General features: G+C 45.5%; 1 pseudogene; it reads left to right on the plus strand.

The window, feature by feature from the left end:
- Positions 1–1,193: 1,193 nt before the first annotated feature.
- On the plus strand, positions 1,194–4,102 carry LOC114406208 (annotated as a pseudogene).
- The last annotated feature ends 2,230 nt before the right edge of the window (positions 4,103–6,332 follow it).

Below are 6,332 nucleotides of genomic sequence, written 5' to 3' on the forward strand. Positions count from 1 at the left end.
AAGAATCGTTAGAAACCGCTTTCCAGTCTTTTGAGGTGGTCAGCATTTCCTCCGTGGACTCCCTCTTTGGGCAACCTTGTCTGTCCGATGCGGCGGTAATGATGGCCCGAGTTATGTTGGGGAACGGTTATGAACCCGGGATGGGTTTAGGCAAAGACAATGGCGGCATAACTAGCCTGATAAAAACCCAAGGAATCGTGGGAAGTATGGTTTAGGCTATAAGCCCACTCAGGCGGACATGAAAAGAAGCATCGCGGGAAGGAAGAACAGTGGTCAGAGCTCGCGTTGGAACAAGAAAGTGAAGGAAACCCGCCCTGCCACATAAGTAGAAGCTTTATAAGTGCGGGTCTGGGAGACGAAGGTCAAGTGTTCGCGATATGTGAAGATGATGTTCCAAGTACTTCGGATTTGGTCCGACCATGCCCTCCTGATTTCCAGCTGGGAAATTGGCGGTGGAGGAACGCCCCGGCATTTACGCAACAAGCATAATGTAAACCTTTACGGTTTTAAAAGCTCTATAGTTGGGCCTAGGCTTTAGAGTTTTCTTTTGTTAAGGCTTTGTGTCTTTTGTTTTTGAATTTATAATACAAGGATCTTTCTTCATCTGTTCCTGGTCTCTACCCATTCTCATTCATTTGCATGTTTACTTCTTTTTCTGAAACGGCAGATTCGATGACGAGTCCCCCGAAGGTACTAATACCTGGGACCCGTCTATCAACTTCGAGCAAGAAATGAACCAAACGGAAGATGAAGGAGATGAGGATGTGGGACTTCCTTCGGAACTAGAAAGAATGGTCGCCCATGAGGACCAAGAAATGGGGCCTCATCAAGAAGAAACAGAGCTAGTAGACTTAGGAATTGGCAGTGGAAAGAGGGAAGTAAAGATAGGTACAGGCATTACCGCACCTATCCGTGAAGAATTAATAACCCTGCTAAAAGACTACCAAGACATCTTTGCTTGGTCATACCAAGATATGCCCGGTTTGAGTTCTGACATTGTGCAGCACCGATTGCCTCTAAATCCCGGGTGTTCCCCAGTAAAACAGAAATTGAGGAGGATGAAACCCGAAACGTCCTTGAAGATAAAAGAAGAAGTGAAGAAGCAGTTTGACGCTGGATTTCTGGCCGTCGCTCGGTATCCAGAATGGGTTGCCAACATCGTACCAGTTCCTAAAAAAGGTGGGAAAGTACGAATGTGTGTGGATTACCGGGACCTGAATCGGGCCAGTCCCAAGGACAATTTTCCGTTACCACACATCGATATCCTCGTAGATAACACGGCCAATTTCGCTTTATTTTCCTTCATGGATGGTTTCTCTGGTTACAATCAGATAAAGATGGCGCCCGAGGATATGGAAAAGACTACTTTCGTCACCCTGTGGGGAACGTTCTGTTACAAGGTGATGTCCTTTGGACTCAAGAATGCCGGGGCAACTTATCAACGGGCCATGGTAGCTTTGTTCCATGATATGATGCATCAAGAGATCGAGGTCTACGTGGACGACATAATTGCTAAATCTAAATCTGAGGAAGAACACCTTGTCAACCTGCGGAAGTTGTTCGAAAGGCTTAAGAAATATCAATTAAGGTTGAACCCCGCTAAGTGTACCTTTGGGGTCAAATCAGGGAAATTGCTTGGTTTCGTTGTAAGCCAGAAAGGGATAGAGGTAGACCCCGAAAAAGTGAAGGCTATCCTTGAGATGCCAGAACCCCGTACAGAGAGGCAAGTCCGAGGTTTCCTGGGGCGCTTGAATTATATTGCCAGATTCATATCGCAGCTCACCGCCATTTGTGAGCCGTTGTTTAAACTCTTGCGCAAAAACCAAACTGATCGGTGGAATGAGGATTGCCAAGAGGCTTTTGGAAGGATCAAAAAGTGCCTAATGAATCCTCCCGTGCTTATGCCACCAGTGCCTGGAAGGCCTCTCATTTTGTACATGACAATCTTGGACGAGTCAATGGGGTGTATGCTGGGGCAGCATGACGAATCCGGGAAGAAAGAGCGCGCTGTTTACTACCTAAGTAAGAAGTTCACGACCTGTGAGATGAATTACTCCTTGCTCGAAAGAACGTGTTGTGCTTTAGTATGGGCGTCCCATCGCCTAAGGCAGTACATGCTGAGCCATACTACCTGGTTGATATCCAAAATGGACCCGGTTAAGTACATCTTTGAAAAGCCAGCTCTCACAGGACGAATCGCCCGGTGGCAAGTCTTGCTATCTGAGTTTGATATAGTCTACGTCACCCAAAAGGCGATAAAAGGAAGCGCTTTGGCAGATTATTTGGCTCAACAGCCTCTTAACGACTACCAGCCCATGCATCCGGAATTCCCGGATGAGGACATCATGGCCTTGTTCGAGGAAAAGTTGGACGAAGATCGGGACAAATGGACTGTATGGTTTGACGGAGCGTCAAACATTCTAGGTCATGGCGTTGGGGCAGTGTTGATCTCTCCGGACAATCAATGTGTACCTTTCACAGCCAGGCTAGGATTCGACTGCACCAACAACATGGCCGAATATGAAGCATGTGCCCTAGCCGTCCAGGCAGCAATTGACTCCGATGTCAAACTACTCAAGGTGTACGGCGACTCAGCGTTGGTAATCCATCAGCTGAGAGGAGAATGGGAGACTAGAGATCCCAAGCTGATACCCTACAAAACCTACATCAAGGAGTTGGCTGAGACTTTCGATGAGATCTCCTTCCATCATGTTCCTCGCGAGGAAAATCAAATGGCGGATGCACTTGCTACATTGGCATCTATGTTCCAGCTAACACCGCACGGGGACCTACCCTACATTGAATTTCAGTGTCGTGGCAAACCCGCACATTGTTGCCAAGTGGAAGAGGAACGGGACGGAAAGCCCTGGTATTACGACATCAAGCGATATGTCGAAAGCAAAGAATACCCGCCAGAGATTGCCGACAACGATAAAAGGACATTGAGGAGGTTGGCAGCCAGTTTCTTCATGAGCGGAGGCACACTGTATAAGAGAAATCACGACATGACACTCCTGCGATGTGTGGATGCCAAGGAGGCAGATCACATGATCGAGGAAGTCCATGAGGGCTCGTTTGGAACGCACGCCAACGGGCATGCTATGGCCAGGAAGATCTTAAGAGCAGGTTATTACTGGCTTACCATGGAAAGTGACTGTTGTGTCCATGTGAGGAAGTGCCACAAATGTCAAGCATTCGCGGATAATGTCAATGCCCCACCGCATCCTCTGAATGTCATGTCCGCCCCTTGGCCTTTCTCCATGTGGGGAATAGATGTCATTGGGGCCATTGAGCCCAAGGCCTCGAATGGTCATCGTTTCATCCTCGTAGCAATAGATTATTTCACCAAGTGGGTCGAGGCGGCTTCATATACCAATGTCACGAGGAATGTGGTGGTCAGGTTCATTAAGAAGGAGATCATCTGCCGATATGGTTTGCCAAGAAAGATTATCACGGACAACGGCACCAACCTGAATAATAAGATGATGGCAGAAATGTGCGAGGAGTTTAAAATCCAGCATCACAATTCCACGCCCTACCGGCCAAAGATGAATGGAGCCGTGGAAGCAGCCAATAAGAATATCAAAAAGATTATCCAAAAGATGACCGTGTCATACAAGGATTGGCACGAGATGCTCCCATTCGCGTTACACGGTTACCGGACTTCAGTGCGAACGTCAACTGGGGCAACGCCGTTCTCATTGGTATATGGGATGGAGGCGGTGTTACCATTTGAGGTAGAAGTCCCGTCATTAAGGATCTTGGCAGAATCCGGATTAAAGGAATCGAGTGGGCTCAAACACGCTACGATCAGCTCAACCTCATTGAGGGTAAGCGCTTAACGGCCATGAGTCATGGGCGCTTGTACCAGCAAAGAATGAAGAGCGCGTTCGACAAGAAAGTACGCTTACGCAAGTTCCATGAGGGAGACCTTGTGCTAAAAAAGATGTCCCATGCTGTCAAGGACCACCGAGGGAAATGGGCCCCGAACTACGAAGGGCCTTTTGTTGTGAAGAGGGCTTTCTCCGGAGGGGCCCTGGTGCTTACCAACATGGATGGCGAAGAGCTACCTTCACCCGTGAACTCTGATGTCGTCAAACGATATTATGCTTAGAAGCTGGGGCAATTAAGGATGTCGCTGCATGTTCTTTATCTTTATGCGTTTTCTGGATTTCCCCCAGGGATTTCCTGTCTGTTGTATCTCTTGTTACGGTCTTTCAAAGAAATGAACATGGATTTGAGGCTTTTAGTCCTCACGTTAGTTTCACACCTTGCGTTAATTTGTGATCGCCTGAGCCCTTCCGCTCAGTTCATGGGATCCCCCAAGCGCTTAATTAGAATTGAACCTGAACCAACTTTCCCTAAATTTTCTGCGTTTGAAAACATTCATGCATACGCATACGCATACGCATGTATATTGTTGTGGTAAAACAGGGGCAGGATCACCTTGGGCTACCTTCTGGAGTGAAGACAAAACATGAATGGCAGAAACCAGTCAAGGTAGGGTAATGATGCGGCCAAGATGGGCCATACCTGGTTGTTTATTACTTGCAGGTACTTAAGGATGAACGCAAGCGGGGATGGGGTCACGACCGACCGATCGTTGCTCTTCTCTGTGCGAAACAGACAGGGAATGTCGCTGCAAGGCAGCTCCGTATCCTTTGTATTTTGCGGCTTTCTTTTACTATTTGTTTGTTTTAAAAAGGAAAAGGGTAATAATAAAATAAGTAATCAACGCCTAATTCTAACCTAAGTAAGTTCAAGTTAGGCAAAATGCTAATCCATGAGAAGGGAGGGGACATGGTTAATGTTCCCCTCAAAAAAAAAAAAGTGCAGGTTAGCTCGCCTGGGCGAGCTGGGCTCGCCTGGGCGAGCCACCTCTGCACCAAAATATAAAAATGACGAAGGGGGGGACGTTTTTTCATTCAAAAAACTCCTTTTCCCCCTTTCAAAAGCCATACCCACGGGATTTACGAGTTTGCAGTCCTAGGGTCATCATTTTTCGCATTTTTTGATTCCGTTTCGCGCTTTTGTTCATCACCATCAAGTAAGTATTCCATCCCTAAGCTTTCTAGCTTTTCATTGGTGTATTTTGATCTCCTTTTGGTGCTCTAAATTGTGGGAATGTACTCAAATATGTGGGGCAATTTTGGTTCGTTTTCTTGCTTGATTAAGTTGAATTGGGGGTTTGTATGAGATGGCCCTAGGCCTATAATGCATTTTGAAGTAATGGGGCATGCCACATTGTCCCCGTTCTCTTGCTATTGATGCCTAAACGCGCGCCCACCAAGTGTTCGGTGAAATGCCTCAATGGCATTAGCGCGTGATTTTTTGTAGGGAAACAAGCCATGGGGCAATTTGGTTTGCACATATTTTTGGGACATGCATTCATTTTGAAAGAGCTAGAGTAATTGCCCCACATATATCCTAGTCCTAGAAACTGAAATTTTATGCAAAAAGAGCACAAAGGGAGGTGCATGTTGGGTAAAGTTACCTTTTTTTGGCCAGCAATCAGCTATGGGCCACGCTACAATATTTTCCCTACGCCTAGATGTTTAGGAATTGGGCTCGTCATGAATGTGTAGGTTTAGAATAGGTAGCAAGATACCTTTGGCAATTTGCACTTTGGGTATGAATAGCAAAATACTTGAATGTATGTATATACAATTTTTGGTAGTCAAAAATGTCTCACAAAAAATGTATATAAATGTGTTGCATGTTATGTGAAGAAAACATATTACAAAAAATATATACCTTTTAATTTGAATACAATTTTAGTCAGCAAAGGAAAATATGCTTGAATTTGCATGCGGCTTTAAGTAGCAAAAACTTGAAAAAAGAGCATGAAATGTAGCACCTTTTTGTGAAGATAGTCAAGATTCATCATGAAGTTTGCGTATGTATAGGTATTAGAAATACCAAGATGTGCACATGTGCAATTTTTGGTACCCCAAAATGCTTTGAGTATGCATGTATGTAAATTTAGCCAAGGAGATGTGTGTGATGTAAGTAACAAATACACCTTGGAAGTACGTGTAAATAATCTAGGTAACGAAGCTGCCTTGATTGTGTATGGGTGCATTTTTCTTAGTTAATAGAATGTCTTGTGCAAGAGAACGTTCGTAAGGAAATATGCGCATAAGCTTGCTCTAAATTTACATTGATGTTTGTATTTATGGGAGGAGGTTATATGCCATTTTTGCTTTAAGAGTAGTGTCCCACTGGTAAAATTAACTTTCTAAATGTTTGCCTTCGCAGGAATGGCACCGAGGAAGCTTGCCTCAAAGAGGTCCAGGAAGGACAAGGCGGCCGAAGGAACTAGTTCCGCCCCG

The sequence above is a fragment of the Glycine soja genome, chromosome 3, assembly GCF_004193775.1.
Source record: "Glycine soja cultivar W05 chromosome 3, ASM419377v2, whole genome shotgun sequence".
NCBI lineage: Eukaryota > Viridiplantae > Streptophyta > Magnoliopsida > Fabales > Fabaceae > Glycine > Glycine soja.